The sequence below is a fragment of the Pezoporus flaviventris genome, unplaced genomic scaffold, assembly GCF_033815535.1.
Source record: "Pezoporus flaviventris isolate CSIRO_AGI_PZ_B2104156 unplaced genomic scaffold, CSIRO_AGI_Pfla_v1 ptg000001l, whole genome shotgun sequence".
In the NCBI taxonomy this organism is placed as follows: domain Eukaryota; kingdom Metazoa; phylum Chordata; class Aves; order Psittaciformes; family Psittacidae; genus Pezoporus; species Pezoporus flaviventris.
The window spans coordinates 16,301,946-16,324,092 of NW_026892549.1; positions in this window are offsets into that span (position 1 = coordinate 16,301,946).

Below are 22,147 nucleotides of genomic sequence, written 5' to 3' on the forward strand. Positions count from 1 at the left end.
CAAGTACACTGCAGGACCTTGAAGATAATATGTTATAAATAAACATCTAAAATTCTTCTGAAGTTTCAGCATACGATCGTATGGAAGACTGGATCCTGACCATGTTATATAAAGATTGCTGCTAATGGCTTTTGGCAATATAGTCTCTAAATTGTAAAGCTGAAATGATTGCAGATTGTCTCAGTATGGATCCTACAGCTGTCTGGAAGATAGTGGAAGGAGAGCTTAGTTAATGTTTGTTCTTGTCAACGTACTGATCACGTTTGCATGCAAGGTTCTCTTGGTGCTTTTTTGCTCAAATTTTATTTTAAATTTATTTGCTATGCTACACAGTAGCTCCAGTGGAAACAGCATCCACTAACAGGGAGTTTGAATTTAGGGCATGTTGTAGAAATCTGAGAACGTTTTTCTGTTTGGATAAAAATGTTTTGTGGGTTTTCTGCTGCTGCTATGGAATGCTTTAAAACAATAATCCAAGGTGTTTACTGTCTGAAGTGCCTTTGCCCATTTGGTCCTTTGTGCCCCTCTGTTTGGCAGCACTTGGGCAGCAATCACGGTTTGGTGGCTGTAGCCAGCAAGTCCCCTGTAAGCTGGAGCAACCGAATTGATTTCTCAACTCCTAATCCTACAAAGCCTTTAGATAATGGTTATTTTGGCTTCATTTCTGGTAAAGTGGAGCTTGTGAGATGAGGGCATATGCTGTCTGTTTCTTCTGTGTTTAGTTCCCCATCACCACCCAGAAGGGACCCTTGGAGCCTGCTGGGCACCTTTGTCAAAACTGGAAGGACAGAAAAAAGGGGTGGGAAAGAAAAGGGAACAGTGGAAGAGCCAGTGTTTTTCCCCAGCTCAAAGGGAAAACTGTTGGGTGATCTTGGCTCTTATTGCAGAACAAAAAATTCATAAGAGAAACAGTATGAATGCCCATGGAAAACATCAGAGTCTGCCCTCTGTTATGCATAGATATGTATCTCAGAAGAGCATCTCACGTTATACATTCTTGTAGGAGTCATACAGTCACAGAATGGGTGGGGGTCCCAGAGCTGGACACAGTACTCCAGGTGAGGTCTTACGAGAGTGGAGTAGATGGGGAGAATCTCCTCCCTCAACCTGCTGGGTTCTGTAACACTATACAGAGTGATATGACTGCTTACTCATGGCTTTACCTTTTACCTTAGTCTCCTCAAGAAGGAGGAGGAGTCTGCCACAGGCAAAACTTGGAGTTAATTTAAGGAATTTTGCTCTATTAATCAGCATTCTAATTTCCTTCTGCAAGGACCAACAGGACATTCTTTCTGTATTGTTTGTACAGTGGCAGCCCCAAATAACGTGGTGGCTGCTCTTGTGTTTTTATGGTACCTGCTGTGGTTGGCATGGTGATCAATGGTGTTTGGTAATGCTTCCTTGAAGATGCACCTAGAGCCTACTGGTGGAGTTTGATGTCTTAACACTTTAGAGACTGGCGGTGGTTCAGGTTTTAAAATAGAATAGTTTGCTGTTCCCTCTGTGTTTCAGATCTACAGGGAAGCCTTACACTTGGTGGGTGTTATGTGTAAGGAAAAAGGAAAGGTGACGTGCTTACATACAAGATGAGACTGTCTTCTGGAAAAACAATGTTTCAAATCCATGGGATATTTTCTGATTTAATATTTTTTTTTGTAGTGCTTTTGTCTGTGCCTTAGGGGCAAAGGTAAAAGGAGACAGAACTAAGGTGCAGTTAAAAATGGAACAAAGTCCAGTAACCTTTTTTTTTTTCTACCACTGCTCTTGCCGTTTAACTTACACCTAATAAAAATCAGCAGTTTCTAGTTCATATAGTGGATGGAATACTTGGGCTCTCTTTGTACAGCACTGTTTTATTTTCTAACAGTGTGGGGAATAAGTTATTTAAGCATTTTTATTTGATTTGGAGAAAACATGATTTCTTTTATATCTGGTTTTAGATGTTACTGTTTCCTAGTTTTTTTTATAAGCTATCTCAGTCTTGTGTGTAAACTAATTGGTGTTTACCCTCAAGAAATGCAGCTATGTGCTGCCATTACTGATTATACAAAAGTAATTTCACTAGGAATATAAAAAACTTTGACAGAAAATGAAAGATTAAAATGCTGCTGTGTTCTTATACACTTCCCTCTGATCTATATTAGTGTTGCAGACGTACACATAGAAGAACTGCAGAAGGAACTATTATGCGGGATTTTGTCTTTACAAAATATATAAAGCTGCTTTCTTTTTCTGCCGTATTTCTTCTGTGTTTAGAGAAGACTGGGCCTGCAGTCACATATGGTTAAGCAACAGATTATGGAGTTTGGTTTGTCTCACTTAATTTGCTTAATATAATTTATCAGGAAAAAAGTTTGGTTTAGAAAAATGTGAAGTGGTTTTATGTCATAACTAAAATTGTGATGAAACATTCACTTTTAATAAATGTATACACTTTTAAAGTCCATATCCTTAAGGACTTATAGTCTTGATATTTGATTTGATAAATGCCACAGTAGCTGACTATACTCTAAAACCTGCTTCTGTATGAAAACACATGTATTTGCAATTGAATTTTCATTATGTACACCTATACATATAGCTGTCATCAAATGCAGTGTCTTCCTTTTTTCACTTTGCACTGCACAGAAAATACTGTAGATTAAAATACTACATTTTAGTCTACTACATTTAACCTATATTTTATTACCTGTGTTGTTGCAGCATATTATTGGCCTGTTTGTGCATACTTTTTCAAACACTGGTGGCAGGTGGAACGATTCACCTGTGTTCTTTAACCATGTGAACCTTTCCTCAGTTCAAAACCCATTTGTCTCAATTATTTAAGCCCATAATTCTTACATTCTCTGCTTAAGGCAGAATTAGGGTCTATGAATGCAGCACTATTCTAATTGAGGTAGTGGTTGTCTTTGGTTCTGGAAAGTCTAACGCAATTCTCTTCAGCTGGTGCATGTAAAGTGGTCTTCCTCAGTTGTATTACACTTGATTAAAATGTCTGTATAAAATAGGATAAATATGTCTGTGATACGTTATGTATGGGGGTGGGTGGGTCTGGAAGACTTTGTGTTTGTTTTAGTGCTTCCTCCTGTGTGCTGTAGCTGGTGCAGCTACTGATGGACTAGCTGGGATGGATGATTGCCAGGTGCCAGCTTGCCAGTGACTTCATAGCTGAGTACAGCAGCTGAAATCCAGGTACGAGTAAAACATACCCCTTAATTTGCCCACAGCCTGGAGTAAAGGCAAGATAATTCATTGTTGCTTCTCTGATCTGCTTGTCAGCATCTAAAAGTTCAGTGTTTACCCAGTTTGGTATTAAAAAACTCCAGTAAGAAGATCCTTTTGGATGTGGGAGGCATGACCTGCAAAGCCCTTTGGAATGCCCAATGCAAGCAGCAGGAAAGGGACCTTATCTGTTGCTGTTGGTATGTCCTGCCTGTTGCACATGTAAGGGAGAGACCAAGCATGAGCTCTGGTAAAGCCTGTAACACTCAGAACCTGTATTTGAGACACCCAGCCTGTTCAGCGAAGTGTGGTTCCTACCTGAAATGCTGATGTGAACACAGATGAGGCCTCTTCTCACAACTGTCTGGGCATGGTGCAGACAGCTCTTTTTGAGATCCCACTGGTGTTGGGAGCCTGGGCACACTCCAGTTCCTGCTCTCCAATGTATTTCACACAGAAATACTCTCTCTTTGAGAGTCAGGCCTTTTTCTTGTCTTGTGAAAAGCTCAGAAGGAAGCGAGATCTCTGTAAGTTACACTTTCCTCCTCTCGAACCATCCATATCCTTCTAGTGTCACATGAAATAGGTTTGATCCTTCCTTTTGTGCCTCTCAGTGTCCTCTTGCATTCCTGTTGTCGCTGTCCAGTGAAGAACAGTTCCTTCAAAAGATGAGCAGTGGCAAAAATCTGGTCGGCAGAGACAGCTTTAGCCAAAAGTGCCCTGTCATAGAGCAATCCTTTACATGTTTGTTCTTCTTTACATGCTACTTTATTACAGTTCAAGAAAGAAAGAAAAAGTACATGGATGAAGTGGACTTCATGAGTATCACTGTGTAATAAGGTGGTTGATCTGGAAAAGAAGCCTTGTTTAAAATGCAGCTGCATGGGAGGGTAAATTTCTATCAAAAGAGTGTGCTGGATTTTTTGCTTTTATTAAAGTGCCTAGGAATGGATCACAGTTGTATATTCGTACAAGCTCACTGAAAAGGTGAGCTTTCTTTGAATTAGGCTGGTAGTACCCTTCCCTTGCACCAGATCCCACTGAGAAAGGTGTTGTAATCATTTACCCTGCCTGTCAGCTTGGCCATCCAGCTTGTCATCCAAGCTACACTTTGTGCTTTGCAGCATAACCATAAAAATGTGCCTGTCAAAGCAGGTTTCTTCAAATACGTGAATGAAAAGCAGCCATAGTCACAGCAGGTATTTTATGACTGACAACTCAAATTAAAAATGAATAAAAATACATTTTTAGTAATGCACGCAACATCTGTGAAATCTTATGCCAAGTTTTTATACTTGTTATACAAAGCAGTCAAACAAGGTCTGTCCTGTTCCTCCTCCAGCTGTTGGGTGGGAAAGCAAACTGCTGCTCCCTTTCCAAGTCTCTTTTAACTATCACTGATTTGAAGAATTAAGGAAAAAAACCCTACCATCTATGGTTAATAGGGTTCCACAGGGTCTGGTTAAGATATTTCAGGAAATATTTCTATTAAATAAAATGCATTTTGAAACTTGGAAGGACTGTTGGTGCAGAGTCCTGCCCAGTTGGTGGGGAAAGAGCTGCTCTGCTGTAGGGAGGAAGGGAGCAGTGCTCTCATGGAGAATGGAGACAAGTCCCCTCTGTGTGCATGTGAGGCTGGCAAGCAGGTGACACATGGTATATCTCTGCTCGCTAGGGTAGTATGCTGCATGATGGTTTTCAATCAAGTTTTCTTGAAGCACACAAGTAGAGAGTTTGGATCTTTTTACAGAGTGACTGGAAGGTTGCTGTGTGGTCAGTGGCTGCATTTGACAGAGACTGCCTGTCCCTGGCATACACCCTTCCTTCTGAGCAGTGTCAGATTTTTGCTATAGCTTTAGGATTTCTCTCACCACTCAGCTTTCAGAGAGCTCATAGCAATGATGGTCAATACAGTCCAATTCCATGTCACTGAGTGTTGAGAGTTAATGCAATTGTGCTTGGGTGGCATTATACCTTATGGCTTCTTTTTTACTCGTTTGTGGTTTGAAACATAATCTTTCAGCCCTAGTCATTCCACACAGTGTCATCCCCCTGAATGTGTCCAAAACATCTTTAGCATTTGCAGAAGATTCGCTATTTCTTTATTATATAGTGTGTGAAATCATTGTCTGTGCTTCCTAGAGCACGCATAACATTCACTAGGGTTTTTTTAAGCTTATTTTTAGCATTTCCAAATAATTCACAGATTTGGATTAAATTTCACTCTGTGTAGCAATTTAAAGCAGTTGCTGTATGCTAAACGTCTGTCGCTGAAAACCATGACCTACAAAAACAGTGCTATAATATCCTAAGCAATGAATTATTCAGATGCTCACACACACTGTAGATGCAAGAGTGGCTTCGGAAATCCAGACTGAGCTTTTGATCCCATCGTTCCTCCCCTTCTGGCACTTGACCTGTGCTATGGTAGGGGAAAGGGCTACTGGAGGCCAGATAAAATCACGTGAAATAAACCACAGAAGATGGAGAAAAGGCAGTAAAGGTAAAATGGTTACCATAACTGAATGATGCACAAAGATGTTGCATATGGAGTCTCTGCTTTCTGCCTCGGATTATAATGGACATGGGAAAGAAGTTTTTTTCAGAAGGAATAAAAGAATAGCAACTGGAAAAGAGGTTGATGCTGCAGCATTTATGTATCTAAGTTTTCAGCCACTGGTGGAATGAGTACATAAAACAGGATCAAACTTTATGCCTGAGGACCAGTTCTTTACTGGTGAAATATTAATATATGTTACAAAACTAGAAGAGTTATAAGTGTACATCTCAGACTAAGCTGTTATGATTTTGAGGGAGAATAGTTCAGTCCGAGGACTGTGTTGGCTTTATGTGAGGATAACACATTTGTTCCTGAGGCATTGGTTTATGTGTTTCGTAATGGAGATGAGAGATTTTTACTTTAGCTTGTTTCACTAATTTAAAAGAATAAACCTGATGAGAAAGAGGAGCTAAACTAGGCAAGGTGTTTCAAACAAGACACCTTGATCAACCCCACCATTAAGAAACATGGAGTATCCATGAGAATCCCATCCCACCCTTGGTGATGTGTGTGCACCTGCTGGGAACACTGGTCCTGGGCAGCCTCAGCTCCTAATGCAGCATTCCAGATACTCCTAACTCTTCCTGGAGCCCCAGAAATGCTGGGTTCATTAGTGGTCTTCATCACCAGCCAGTGGCGAAGCAGGGATTTCCAAAGCATTAGTCCCTGTAGCCATTACTGCTGCAGATGTCTGCATTTTCCTAGAGGTACTGAATTGGTACAGCAATTTATACAGACTGTGGGAACCATGAGCTTAACTGTTGTGAAATGGGCTCACCTATGAGTTTCTAACTTGGCAAGCTAGTGGTCAGTCTGCTGATGGAGCCTGTGCAAAGGACTGAGAATGGAAGGGGGAAGCAAATGCCTTTCTAGTAAAATATTTCTTTAACTAGACCATTACCATTACAGGTACTATTTGTTTGGGTCTTGTAGGACTTTTAAATGTTACTCGACTTTTCTTTTTCTTTTGGAAACAGAGCCTATTACTTGTTTTGATTTGCATTTTTATAATTGACTACACCACGTGAGAACAAACAAGTTGTCCTCAAAAGATGCAGGTAAAGCAAGTGATGCTGTTTTAGCTAATTTATTCATCAAATAGCTCTTTGCAAATTTACTGCAAGCTAGATGAAAATTTCTTGTTCTTTCAGCCATTCAAAACAGGTCTTTGCTGTCCTGCTTTCTCAGCAGTGAAATATTGTGCATGTCTATTTTGAGATGCTTGCTGATTTATTTTTTTTAGCAATAAAGATGCATTACAAAAATACCCAGTGCATCTAGTGCAAAATCTTGGGAACAAAACAAGAGCATTGAACAGGTTGCCCAGAGAAGCTGTGGCTGCACTGTCCCTGGCAGTGTTCAAGGCCAGGTTGGATGGGGCTTTGAGCAACCTGGTCTGGTGGAAGGTGTCCCTGCCTGTGGCAGGGGAGTTGGAACTGGATGACCTTTATGTTCCCTTCCAACCCAAACCAGTCTAGGAATCTATGAACATAGTTCTAGATGGGAGAAGGCAGCAGTGCTGATCAACCAAATGAAGTCTTACTTTCCTCCTGACAGGGTGATACAGGTATCTGGCAGTGAGAACCACTTGTCAAACCCTGTTGCTCTCTTTCTGCTCTTGTTAGAAAATGAATACTACTGCTGTCACAGGTTTTTGCCAGTAGTATAGGCCTCCTGACTGGTGCTGTGACCAGCTGTTAGTCATGAACCTGGCAGTCCTTTCTATGCTGTGCTTGGGGATGGATGGATGGGTGGTAGAAAGCCAAAAGGCATAGGAATGCCAGCTGATGTTACTGGAACTACCTTTGGCATTAGACAGGATTAGCATCACTGCAAGGAGTGTAACTGCTCAGTTCAGCCTCACACTAAAGAAATTAGTACTAGGTCTTGTTTTTATGACACTGATTATGTTTTCTGCACTGTTGCTGCTCTGAGCAGTATGCCACCCATTTGATACTCTGAGAGTGGTCAAACACCAGCTGTTGATCTGCCACTGCTGATACTCCTTGGGGCAAGAGAGCTAACACAGGCTAGGAGAGACTCAGCTTAAATATAATTCTTTTCCCAGAGAGCTTTAGTCTTTGTTCTTGCTAGGCTCCAACATATAATTCTATTGCCAAATTTTATTGTATTAACTATAGACTGCTAGACTAAAATAATGTGTACGTATGTTATTGAATGCCCTTTTGTCAATGCAGACTTTGGTCACATCAGGACCTAGAGGCAGTCTCTGTGTTGCAACATGCATTTTCCTACTGTTTTACTTACCTTTGGGACAGTAGTGGGGAAAGCTCTGTAAAGAAACCATGCACCTTCAACCACAGCCTGCAGTGGCACTAATTTTGTATTTTTTTGCTTATTTTATCAAAGACAGAGACTGAAATAGTAAGTAAAAAGAGGTTAAGGAAGCCCTACTAAAATACTTTCTTCTCATCTTTTTAACGTCAGCTAAGAGAATTCTACTATTCATAGAATGACAGAATGGTTTCGGTCAGAAGGGACCTTAAAGACCATTTAGTTCCAAACTCCCTGCCATGGGCAGAGGCACCTTCCAATATACCAGGTTGCTGAAAGCCTGAATTCAACTTGGAGGATTATTAATCTGAAATGATTTAAAAATGATCTAACTCAGTAGTTAAAATATGACTTGCTGAGTTTGTTACGCTTTTGACATAAATAAATAGAAAATTCTGTTTTTCTGGGCTTTTATCTAAATATATTAGCATTTTTGAATGTGAGAAAGCTATTAGTTTGTGCCACTGGCATTTAATAGATTTTAGTGCTGACGCTTGTAGAACAACGTTAAATAATACTTTGTGTGGAAGTTATATATAGGTATTAAATGATTTCCTAAAGGCTGCTCCTCACATAATAGTATCTTCCAAGCTCTCTGCAAATAGGGTATAATTAATGGTCACAACAGGCTTGTGAAATACCTTGTAAGTGCTGTTGCGGCTGCTGGCTCACATGCAGAAACCCCAACAGGTCCCTAGTAGCCCAAGCTGCCATCCACAGCCCTGCTCACTCCTGGTGGGGCTGACAAGCTCAGAAAAGCCTGGGTGGGAGAGAAAACCAAGTGTGTGTCACCAGCGTGACTACCGATTTTCTTGGGAAATGGAGTTTTATTTTGTTCCTCTTTGGTCCTGAATGGAGTAACAGAAATAGATTTTGTAACTGAGATGAAGAGCATCATTTTACAGGGAAACATCCCTTGATGTGCCAGGACACGTAGTTTTTCTTCTTTGCAAATCTGTAAAAGAGGACTGTGAGGCAGTGGTGTGTCTGATTATTGTGGTCATAATCTGATTTCTTAGGAATCTTTTAAAAATATTAGTTTGGGGAGGTCTGTGCAGCATGTTCTTCTGTGAAAAGGTAAACAGTTTGTGGGAAAGGCATGAGAAGCAGGTGGTGAAGCAAAATACAAACCCACTCTTTTTTCTCCCATTCTTTCTCTCTCTCTCCTTCTCTGATAAACTAAACTGCTTGTAATAATGTTACTTTTGAAAAGCTTGTTGACTGGTTGCATAGAATCCTTGAATGGTTTGTGTTGGAAGGGACCTTAAAGATCATCCAGTTCCAACCCGCCTGCCATGGGCTGGGACTCCTTCCACTAGACCAGGTTGCTCAAAGCCCCATCCAACCTGGCCTTGAACACTGCCAGGGGTGGGGCAGCCACAGCTCCTCTGGGCAACCTGTGCCAGACCCTTACGGTGAAGAACTTCTTCCTAATATCTAACCTAAGTCTGCCCTCTGTCAGTTCAAAGCCATTCCCCCTTGTCCTGTCACTACCTGCCCTTGTTAAAAGTCCCTCCTTTTTTGTGGTTGGACGGTTGGTTACTATGAGTCAATGGCATTTGCAGACCTTAGGTGGATGGTGAAGCAAGAGTTTCATTTGGCACATCACTGGGAAAATTGAGGACTGACACAATTCTAGACAATGACTGCTGTCCAGTGCAGAGTTTTAGTTCAAGAGCTGAACCTGTGGTGATTTTGCTAAATACACAATTTGATTGCTGCTTACAATACTTGCCTGCTTCTCCTTAGCCCAGATTTGTGGGCTGGTGGCAGAGCATGGTGAAACAAGATGCTATCCTATTGCGGCAGCCACTGCCGTAGGGTGCAGGCAGGTCACCACACATCCACAATGCCGCTTGCCCCAGAGGTGAGCTCGTCAAAGCTCCCTGTCCCTTCCCTAGAGCATTGTGTGCTAATTGAGCAGCTGAAGTCTTACAAAAGGGTTTGCAAGTGATATAAACCAATTGTGTTCTGCTTTTGTCCACTTGGGAAGTGGCTGAGTCTCATCACTCAGCTAACTGCATGTTTTGATCTGAATTCTGGCAGCGCTTCCACTCGTATCATACAAAGAACCATTGAAACATTAAAAAAATAGAAACTATCAATCTGCATACCTTGGTGGCATCCATGGCAACAATTTTCCAGTTGCAATTAGGTAGACTGAGGAGACAATAAGAGTGTTTATCATGCTAAAGGAGATAAATAAAGACTAATAGCCATCTTTTTAATAATGCTTCCCACTTATGTCTTCCATTTTTGCTGGATTAATATTATTTATTTATAGTTAGGAATATTTTATCTTGCAGATTGGCATTTTTTATTCATATACTCATCTTTTACATCTTTTGTCATCTGGTCAGTGTTATTTCCTAAGCAGAATTTCCTAAGATGTATAGCCAAACTAATTTTGTCTACTTGAGTGATAAAGCACAAGCCTGTTTCCCAAAAGTATAAGCTGCATGTGAAATATATGAAGTCAACAGCAAATATCAATATTAATGGTAATTTCTCTCAATCAGTTCAAAGAAGACTGTATCTTACCCACTGAGCTGGACAGATGTGATTGTCTCAATTGCAGTACCTCTGAATCCAGATAAAAACCCTGAAAAAGATCCAAGTAATTTGGCAGTAAAGTTTGCTATGAAAGCCATGCCTGCATACTCTCCCCTGTGCATTAGTGCCCTTGCAGCTGCCACACCATCACCTTCTTCTCTGGTTCAGCCCCTCCCCCCGGTAGGGACTCCCACAGCGCAACTCCAGAATTAAGAAATGACAGTAGGGCAGAAAAATCAAGGGATTTTTGCTTCTATTAGCATCACAGGCATTGCTACACATGGAACATAATGATTATATATTTTTAAGTAGCATATCATACAGTTTACAGCACCTTGAACCTTTCTGAAGATCACCCTTTTTGAAATAGCTCCTCTGCTAATGCCAGAATGTTCATTTCATTAAGTCTTCTTACCATAAATATTGCAGAAACTATCTGATATTTTTTGGCAGTGAACTATTTATAACAGATAACTAACACTGTAGCTCTTACAAACTGTGGTGCCTGATTAAAAGGCTCAGTGTCATCAAAATGATGCAAGTGGATATTCTCAGGGTTGTTAAGTCCTACAGAGAACAATCAGAAAGTCGAGTTATGATCCCTCAATTAGCTGCAGGGTTAACCTCTGATGAAAATGAGGCATCCAAAGTGCCCCAAACTGTGTTTGACAAGGCTTTCTGTAATGAATTGCTCAGTGGCTTTTTGTGCATTCTTGGTTTGCTAAGCTGCAGAGATGGTACCTGTATGCTGGGGCTTTTAAATCAGAGAATACAGGTTCTGTTTTTGGCTTATGCTATTTTATCACAAGGAGTGTAGAATATCATTATTAAATACCAAATACTCGTTGCAGAGAATAACAATTATAATTTCTCTCACACCTCTAGAGCTGGGGACAGATGGCAGGCAGGGCTGGGTGTGCTTGTTTGTTGAAGGTATATTCCATTCAGATACCAGCCCCAGAATATACACAGCTGGGATCTCATCATTCAAAACTCAGGAAAAAATGTACTGATCACAAGAGCAGAGAAGGGCAAGGGGTAAATAGATAAAGCAAAAATAATCCAAGCAGACTGAGGGAGGGCAGGGGTGAGAAGCAACATCTGTGGCAGGGGAGATGCTGAAGGACGCAGCAATGCTTGTATGAGTCCTTGTTTCCCCTAGTGATGAGCCGAGGCACATCTTCAATATTTGCATCATGCTTGCACCCATTTTAAGCCATAGCATCGTAGTTTAGGCCAGGCTATTAACATGGGCATCATACTTGGTGTATGTCTACAAAATGTACCAGGAGTAGTGTTATACTGTGAACTGGTACAGCTACATCTAACAGGGGAGTCTGAATATACTCTGAAAATCTGTAGAGAAGAGATTCAGAGCAGCCCTGCAGAGAAGGACTTGGGGGTGTTGATCGATGAGAAAATGAACATGAGCCGGCTTCAGTGTGCACTCACAGCCCAGAAAGCCAACCGTATCCTGGGCTGCATCAAAAGGAGTGTGACCAGCAGGTCGAAGGTGATCCTGCCCCTCTACTCTGCTCTTGTGAGACCTCACCTGGAGTATTGTGTGCAGTTCTGGGGTCCTCAACATAAAAAGGACATGGAACTGTTGGAACAAGTCCAGAGGAGGGCCACGAGGATGATCAGGGGACTGGAGCACCTCCTGTATGAAGACAGGCTGAGGAAGTTGGGGCTGTTCAGCCTGGAGAAGAGAAGGCTGCGTGGAGACCTCATAGCAGCCTTCCAGTATCTGAAGGGGGCCTGTAGGGATGCTGGGGAGGGACTCTTCATTAGGGACTGTAGTGACAGGACAGGGGGTAATGGGTTAAAACTTAAACAAGGGAAGTTTAGATTGGATATAAGGAAGAAGTTCTTTACTGTAAGGGTGGTGAGGCACTGGAATGGGCTGCCCAGGAAAGTTATGAATGTTCCATCCCTGGCTGTGTTCAAGGCCAGGTTGGACAGAGCCTTGGGTGACATGGTTTAGTGTGAGGTGTCCCTGCCCATGGCAGGGTTTTTGGAACTTGATGATCTTAAGGTCCTTTCCAACCCTAACTATTCTATGATTCTATGATTCTATGATTCTTTGAAAATGACTCTGTGGTCAGAACTGATGTCTCCTGGTGTACAACATCTTTACCAACAGCAGCTCCAGCCTAACCCACTAGAGATTTATGAATTGCATGGGAAAAAAAAATACTTAAGAAATTCCTGGAAATAGAAGCAATTATTACAGCTGTTGAAATGTCTGGGAATATTGCTGCTGATTTACATGGCATGAGGGTGTTGTCCATGACGCTCTACTGAGCACCTCTAAAATTTTTTACATAGCCTGCAAAGTAGTTATTTATTTTTAATTGCATGGCTGCTGCTCATGCACAATACTTGCATTTTAAAACAAGCTCCCAAAAGTTTCCCATTAATAGCCCTGGAACTTGTTTAGTATGTACAGCAAGCTTTTCGGCCATGGAGAACATAAAGGGTCCAAAATAAATCTCACTTTACAGGTGGATGATGCATATCTTAATGCCTCCCTAATTGACTGTAACAGTATCAAATGATTAGAGCAAGCCAAATCACTTGATCCTGGGAAAAAATACTCATAGGAGGGATAATCATCAAAAGTTGTTTAATCCTTTTCTTCACATAGACAATAACGTAAGGTAACACAATAATAAGCAGATTTTCTCACTTATTCCACATTTCTGTTGCTGTAAATACCAGGAGGAAACAATGGAGATTTATTATTGAAGAACTTCATACTCAGGCTTGGCTATAGTCCTTAGCAAAAGAAACCTATATCTGTTTCTTTTATCTATCTCATTTATAAAAGCCCTAAAATTTTATTCTTCTTATAAAATTTACTGTTACTCTTCATAGATTTTCTTCCGTATAATCTAAACAAAAGAAATTAAAAAGCCACAAGTAAAACACTGTCAGTATATCCAATTGTATAATAAACCATAAAATATATTTGAAAGTAACAGAAGCAAACCACAAGTAGAAAATGAGGGAGGTGAAAACACTCATGGCAAAGTTTAATGTGCTGTCCACCTAAAGTGCAGTTGCTTTAAAAGTAGCAGCTAATCATTAGTAAAAACAGTGCTTCAGTTTTATCCAAGTATTGCTGAATTTCATGTTTCCAAATCACAAAAAATCCCCTTTAACTGTTCAAGTGAGTTACTTTGAAATGGGGATCATCCACCCATCACTGTGAGCATCTCCTGCACTTCTTGTGATGTCTAATTTAATTACCTGGGCTGATATTAACGTGGTCTCTTAAACATTGATTAAGATGTAGGGAAGTGGCTCTTGTAAAATAGCCTTCAGCAGCAGACTGCAGCAGACTTTTTGATATGAAAAGTAAGGACTTTTCTGGGGCAAATGCTGCTGATGTTTTTTCAGACCTAGATAGCCCAGTGACAATTACTTGCTGGGTTTCAGTCTTCTCAGAATGCAACACATAATGGAAATGAGTAATTTTTAAATGAGAATGGATTTTAAAGTTCCTCATAGACTTGTTTTCTGACAAAATGGAACTTGTTATAATTACATAAGGCAAAAAGCTGGTTGCATTTCAAGAATTTGTAGTTGCTTTCCACTGCCTCTTAGGCTCCTGATGCTTGAGGGTTATGCCTGCAGAGCTTTGGAGCTGGACTGGGAATCTGGAGTATGTCTGTTGGAGCAGACCACGAACCACCTGTAAAAACAAGCGACAACCATAGAAAGATCCATCATGGCAGGAGTTAGGAGAACCAGAGGTGAGATTTTCAAATCTTAATTTTTGGTAGATGGAAATGAAGGAATTCCCACATGCTGGGGAATTTGGTGGCAGGATGTCTGTCTTTCTTTGTTGTGATTGTCTTGTCTGATTTGACTTGTAAAGAGCAATTTGCAATCTGGAAGTGACAGATGCTGAGAGAGCTGAGCTCAAACCGCTGCTTAGTATTTCTGTGGAGTGCAACTGTATGAGAAGTGGCTGGCAGAAGGTACTGCAGGTTCCTCCACAGCCTGATGTTTGGGGCACTTTGTTGTGGTGAACAACTTTTTACATCCCTCCAGAATAGGGCTTAAAAATGTGGGCTGCAGAGTTCTAGTGGGTTCTCAGGCAACACAGTGGACTTGGGTCCATGTTTCTCTGGTTCTGCCACTCTTGCTTGTTAGAGTAGCTCAGTGTATGCTGGTGAGTAAGGATTTGAATGCTGGGTCCTGGCAGAAGAACTCAGCCTACCATCTTTCTTAAAAAATATTTTTCTTGGGGAGATTTTTTTCCCCTCTGCTCTTCCATATTTTTCTTTTTTGTCTTCCTCCAAGCTGTCAGGAAGATCCTCTGGTGATATTCAAGAGAAGGTGGATGAATAGCATCCTGTCATTTCCCATATTACAATGGATGGTCTGGAGAATTTTTCTCACACTGTTCTTAAACATGTTGACAATTCAGTCAGAACTGCAAATGGTTATAGGGATAAATGTAGAGATAATCTATTTACTGATGAATATCTCTCAGAAAGTGGTTTATGTACAAATTAGGAGCCTATGCTACAAAACGAAAGTACTCTCAGTCAAATCTGGGCTTTATTTGAAGATTATCTAAAGAATAAAACAGATTGTCCATAGCCCATGTTAAACAGTTCTCATCTGGAGCAGCTGAGTTGTCCGAAGAGTGCTGTTGTGGTTCATAGCATTCATTACTGTGCATAATTTATTACTGATAACCTGAATTGTGTCCTAATTTAAACGAGTATCAGCAATTCACGTCTTCAAGGACAATTGTGATGTTGGGGATGGGGTTTTTGTCACTTTGCTAGTTCTCATGTCAAAGTGGTCAAAAGACACAGCAAGTACGTCAGCAGAGCATCTGGTGTGCCATGAGTCATGTCTTTCTCTGCTCTTGCTGCATATTCAGCTTTGGTTATCACCCATGGTCTGGTACAAATATACCCTTAAAGACATATTCCAAGTTCACTTTAGCCACACTGTCAGCCGTATGAGCAAGGATATTAACTAAAACAGCATCAGATGCCAACTTTGTTAGCTGGGACTTAGATGCTGTGTAAATATGCAGGTGTGTGAGAACAAAGACAACCTGGGCTCACTGCATCCCTGTGTGGTAGCTGGGACATCAGGGCCGAGTGCACAGCCACTCTCCTCCAGCTAATCCATCTCTAGCACTTTGATCAGAGGGAATCTTTAGGAGGAAATTAAATATTGTATCTGGAAAACCCATTTATGGGAGAGCTTTAATGCTGCTTTTACATAACAATGGCAGGAAAGCAAGAAAACCACCAGTGATGTGATCCTTCTGTCTCTGGCTCTTGCACACTGAGTTTAAATTCTTCACTGATTGGAATCTTCTGGAATGAGATCCAGGAAGTGCAATTTGACTGGAGTTTACACAGCTAAGTTCAAGAACGTGATCCAAGAAACCTGGCAGATGGTAGATGCCAAAAGCAAGTTTCTGAGAAACGTGTCATTGGGCACCTTCAAGTTCTTCTATTGTACATTCTCATACTAGTTTGAGCATTTAGGCTCATATATTCACTGATAGTGCTCAACATTCAGAAAACTAATGGCCTTTCACACTGGGTCCCTTGCAGTTCCCAAGGTGTGATTCGATTTTATCAACACGTACTGCCTGTATCAAATTCTTCTTCACATGACAGTGGTCATAATGGCCTTTTGTCCATTGCCAGCCTAAAAGACATAAGGGTCAAAGCCACCCGAGCCCACTGTGAGGTCAGGCCCTGGGCATGGAGTAGTCTACAATCCCACTTCCTTTTGACCACGCTGGTCCCAAACAGCATTTCTGGAGAGCAGGTGGTGACGCTGGTTGCTCTCTGTTAGTCCTCAGGAAGGTGTTTCCCAAATTAAGGTCTTTGCTGGTGTCCCACTGTTCACTTTTTGTCTCCTTGGTTTTTGTCCCGCTCTATGGCAGGTTTGTATGTGCTCCTCTTATCCCACATTTCCTGTGTGTGTGTCCTAGGGTAGCAGAATGAATTGTCACTAGATGCGCAGCTTCTGCCAAGGACTTGCTTTGCCCAGGCAAAGATTTCAGCTCCTGTCAGATGTTGATGCCACCACACATGAGAGAGAAATAAATGCTGTTCTGGCAGTTGCCTCTTCTTAGATGAGATGAGGATCAAGGTCTGAAGGCTGTGTCTGGCAGAAGAGGGGGTTTGGAGCTCTTTGCATCCTGACTTTGGAGGAGGACAAAAGGAAATAACATCTTGGACACTATTCACTCCCTGATTAGCACTGGGAGATAAACTGCCAGTGAAGTGTTCATGGCTGAGCACACACTGCGGTGCTGTACTCACAAGTCAGGGATCTGAAGGACAGGCTCAGGCTACTCCTGCTCCTCTGAGCAGCTGACACACTCCCGGAGCCCACTGAGAGCCATGCATGGGGACTTGAGCTCCATCAGAGCTCATTAGCTGTCTTTTCCTTCCTTGGTGCTGAAAAACCTGCCTGCCGCAGGTGACTGCCAGCATCCACCTTTGCAAGAATGCTATCTTGCCTTTTCACAAACCCCAGTGAAAACAGGGCTAAAAATCCTGTGAACGTAACAAAAATGCCTTTAAATTGCATTAGCACTGAAAACCACTGAACGGAAAAATGGAACCTGGTCCTGGGCATGGGGAAGTTACGGGCAGTTCTGCTTGGAGCAGAGTTAGCTCAGCTCATGGGAATTATAAGAAATGGGGCCGGGATGGCTACACTGGGATTTCCTTCCATGCAGTTTCTTCCTTCCATCCTTCAGTCCAAGGAATTCTCTGTGCACACATGCTGCAAGCAGACAGCTGGGATTTCTGTCATGAAGCAGCAGCAGAGAAACCTGTCAGTGAGAGAGAAACCAAGTGAAAAAAAAATCATCGTTGCTCTTTTGCTCATTGTCCAAATTTTTGAGGGTTAGCTTATCTCCAGTGAGGAGAGGAAGGAGCTTTAGGCATAACCACATCCCACTCAGAAACAGGAGAAATCCAAGCCTTTTAAACACAGAAAGAAACGTCTCCTTCTGCCAAGACTAACCTGCCTTGAAATGCAAACTGATAATAGAATTTTCTTTTATCTGTTCTCATAGCATTTAGTGCATGCCTTCAGCCCCCTCCCAGAAGCCAGGGTGTGCCATGCCTGCAGTTCTGGGACAAAAAGAAACAAAGAAATGAGAAAAAAGAGACCCAACAAGGGAAGTCTAATTCCTGCTGAAAGCGAAGCTGGCCATGACACATTTTTGGGTGGTGTTGGCTCACCGCTTCCTAATCTGCTATCAGTCTCCCAGCTTTTCTTCTCCTGCCATCTCTCATTGCCTGCAGAAGTGCAGGATCCTGCTCAATGAAATGTTTGGATTTGAAGAGCTGTATTGAAAATTAGAAACTTGAAAAATTGGCAGAACAAATATTTTAGGCCACTCTCTGTTGGCTGACTGATTCAATTAGTATTTGGCTGTGAAAATATCTTATTGTGGGCAGGCTATTTGTCTGGCATGAAATTATCTAAGTGCTTGCCCTGCTTTCACAATCATTTCTATTCAGAGCACCATTATCATTATGTTTTATTATTTGTGGGACCAATGTGTTCCCATGTGCCTTTGTACAGCCTGGTTCTTGCTTACATTGCCAACTGACTTAATGGTGAAAACAAATGCTTCAGTTAATTTTAGGCATGTGCTTGTACTTTTTTAATCTTCCAGATTCATAATGAAGAATTTCGTATAGTTACATGAATATACGTTTATATGAGAATACAATATATGCATGGTATATGTAAATATCATAATGTTTAATATACAGTATAGCTACATTAATAAGAGAGTTTGGATTAAGTTCTCCCTTCAGATGGGAAAATTTAAAAGTCTTTGCAATCAATGGATGTTGACTTAAACAGCCTGCTAAATCTGACTCCCTGCCCAGATCATGTTCTCCTGCAGCTCTTTTAAACCACAAGAAATGCTATGGGAAGCAGAGCTGACAGCAAGCTGACCCCACTGCATCCTGACCTGGTGCTGGCACAGCAACCAAACTGGGCATGGCATGCAGTGTATGTGTGTCCCCATCCTGTGCCCAGTTCCTGATGATGGAGGAGTTCCCAATAGCCAAACTGCCTAACTGGGAAGCCATGCCTGAAGCCTGCTGCCATAGGGACATCAGCCACAGGTCTGTGCTTGAGATATGTGGGAAGAAGGTGAATGTCTGGTTTGGTTTCAGCAATTCATGCAAATGAAGTGAGTAAAATGATCTACTGAATACATTTTGACAAAGTTATGCAAGAATATCCACGATCTCAGAAAGTAACTCTATGGTATTGATCGACTTATGACTGCTTATTTTCCATCTGTAGTCTTTTTCATTGCTGGCTTTTAGTGAGCTATTTGTTTTGGGTTTGATTTTGACTTCTTTTACACTTAATTGGAAAGCTTTGAATATATTGACATCAGCAAAAAAAGCTATTACATTCAATTAGTTATTAAAACATTGGGATTTAACACTGCCTTGTAGTTCCACCTGCCCATGTTTCTTGAGGACTGTCTCTGAGGGCTTTGGGCTATCAAATATGAATTACTAGTCTTGAAAGTCCGTACCAGTTCTTAATGAATTATTGAGCTCTTGGGAGAGCTGCACACCATTTAGAGAACCTGAAATCTAAGACAAAACTTAACAAAAGGGCCTGAAATGACTTACAAGTTTGGTATTCTGAATATTCTGACTTCTCATTGTAATAGCAGAGAGCATAGCTTTTGATTATTGATTCCAGTCTTTTTTTTTTTTTTCTTTCTTGCAGCTCCTGTACTAAATTGAAAAAATAAAATCTGGAGAGCTGTCTTGGCATCTAGCAGAGATCTGAATGATGAAGAAACTGTTTGAATAATGTATTGCTGCTTCCCTGGCTGATGTCCCTAATATCAACTTCCCTACTCTCAAGCACGTTGGAGTGACTCTTTTTAAATATTATATTGCAAGACCAAGTATATTAGGGCACAGTACCCTGGCTGGGAGTCAGGAGGTCCTTTCAGCTGCCTCACTGACTCACTGCAGTATCTTGGCGTGGCTGCTTGACCTCCTTCCTGCTTTCCCATCTGTGCAGCTGGGTAGTTAACACTACCCAGTTACCCTGCAAAGCAATTTGGGACCCTGAGATTGGAAGTGTTAGGTGACCAGTCTGTTTATTCTGCCATTCATTCTTCAAACCCTGCCAACACACAAGAACTTGGAGATCATCAAGAGTTTAAAGACACCATCTTTTATGGGGAATATTCTCCACTGTGCGTGTGGAGAACTTTCTAAAAAGAGGTCATGCTTCACCTTTAAAAGTGGGCAGCCTGTGGGTCTAATTTTATGAGTTCCTTATACATGTACGTAACTCCCCAGTAAACAGTGCAATCAAAGTCAGTGTGACCTGCACTTAGATAACTGCATTGCATCTCATATAATGGGCCCTCAAAAGACAAACTGTGATTCTTCATCCCCTCTGGCAACCTTACCCTCAAGACTAGTGGAACAAGTGCAGCCATGCACTTAGTGTCCGTAATTTTTTTATTCATTAGTGCATCCAGATTTGGTCTGGGTCTCATTTAAAATGATGCTTAATTAAGTGGCAGCCATTCTTCTGATCAGCACGTGTTTCACATGCTTCTGCCAGTGTGTTGCAACTTCAGTTATTATTGCCTGCAGTGATTCCTGCTTGTTTGGTACATGGCCTTTCAGGAAGGATCAGCTAATTTTGCTGAAACTGAGCAAAATCCCACTGATTTTGATTGAAATCCCACTTCACTGAATGCAGGGTTAGGGGCTTTAGTCTGTGATGTTATCCAAAGACTTGAGGGTGAGAGCTTTTTTTTTTTTCTCCGTGATTGCTTTTCTTTCTTACCAGTCTGGTACAGCAAGTCAGCTTTGTCTTTGATATATCTGTTTTCAAAGGTTATGTTTACATTTTACCTTTGTACAGGCAAGAATACTTTAGTCCTAGCAGATACTTACTCCAAATTAGGTGCATGAATACCATGCCATTTACACCATCTGATACTACATGTGCTGGAGTTAGCTGTACATGGCTAATAACCAAAGGGAATATGCCCTGGAAGAAAATAAATTAAGAGGAAAGTCACAAACTGAGCTGACCCACTGGATTTAGGGACATACAGAGATTAATAACCATTTGCATGCACATATCTTGAAGTTTGTGGTGTCAAGCAAAAATAAACTTTCAAGTGGTGAAAGCCTTGCACTTGTGATAGTCCCATGGTTACAGCCTCCTACCTTCTTCATTGCACGGTCCGTTTCCCTTCCTTTTAGTACAGGAATGACCTCCTCATGCCAGTTACGGGAGCTCCATGGGAAACCAGTGCCAAGGCCTCTGTCAGAGACTGCTAAGCCACCTCTGAAAAGCGTTAACATCTGGGCAGTGGGAAGGGATGCACCATGGGACCAACCAGCTATTTCCAGACCATTGCCAGTTCTGCAGATAAGTTTGGATGAGTGATTTAGGCCAGCAGCCAGGAGCAATGGAGACAAGTAGTCAGAAAGGAATACAGAGAGAAAGGCTGCTTGTCTTAATGAGTGCAATAAAACAAAAAAAAAATGCAATTATGCGGTAAAATTACTGTCATTTTGAGTTTTGAAGATAATGTACTAGGCAATAGTACTCATTTTAGCCTGTGTTTTTAGGCATTTTTTAACCTCTGACATAATAATTACATACTACTCTCTCATTCCTGCATCTTTTCATTTTTATGTGTACTGAAGTGTTGCATCAGAACAATGTCAAATCCCCAAATCCTGTGCAGTCACACTGGTCCTTAACTTTGTTTTGCTTTGCCATGTGAAATCTAGAAATTGTGCATGAAATATTTTTTTACCAGCTTCCTCCACACCTCATGTAATAGCACAATTATATAGATGTTATAAACTATGGTTTCTGTTTGATTTTGAAAAATGTCCTGGTTCCTGTGGCTCAATCTTGACTTCATGACTAGAATTACTGACAAACTCAGAAAAGTCTCCCTTATTGGTTCTTCGTTTTTCTTTTTGGCAAATATTATTTGTGTCTCTCTGCCTCCTTGGTTTCCATCAGTTATTTCGGGAATCAGCTTGATATGGATATGAAAAAAAAGGATCAAAATACACCAGTGCTGTTTCCGTGCATTAATACTTATTTTAATATGATCCCCTGGCTTTAGGTATTTTCTATGTACTGTTACATCCTACTATTGTAAAGTTTTAAAGATTTGTTAAACTCACCAGAGTGAAGGGATTTCTGTTTGGGGTGGTCTAAAATGATCATAGTTTGACCAAACTTCTTCCCTGTGTGCTAAACCCAAATTTTATTATTTAGATTTAAAGCTTTACCTTTTACCTTTTAACTTAAAGTTATATCTGCATGACAATATAACACCAGAGGAAAGTCCTGCTCTAACTGTAGTTTTAGGATTGTTGCAATGCTATAATCATTATCGTCTGCATCAGCTGTCCTTGAGTAAAGCACCTTCCTTCAATTTTTAATTGACTTGGGTCTTATTCTTAACAG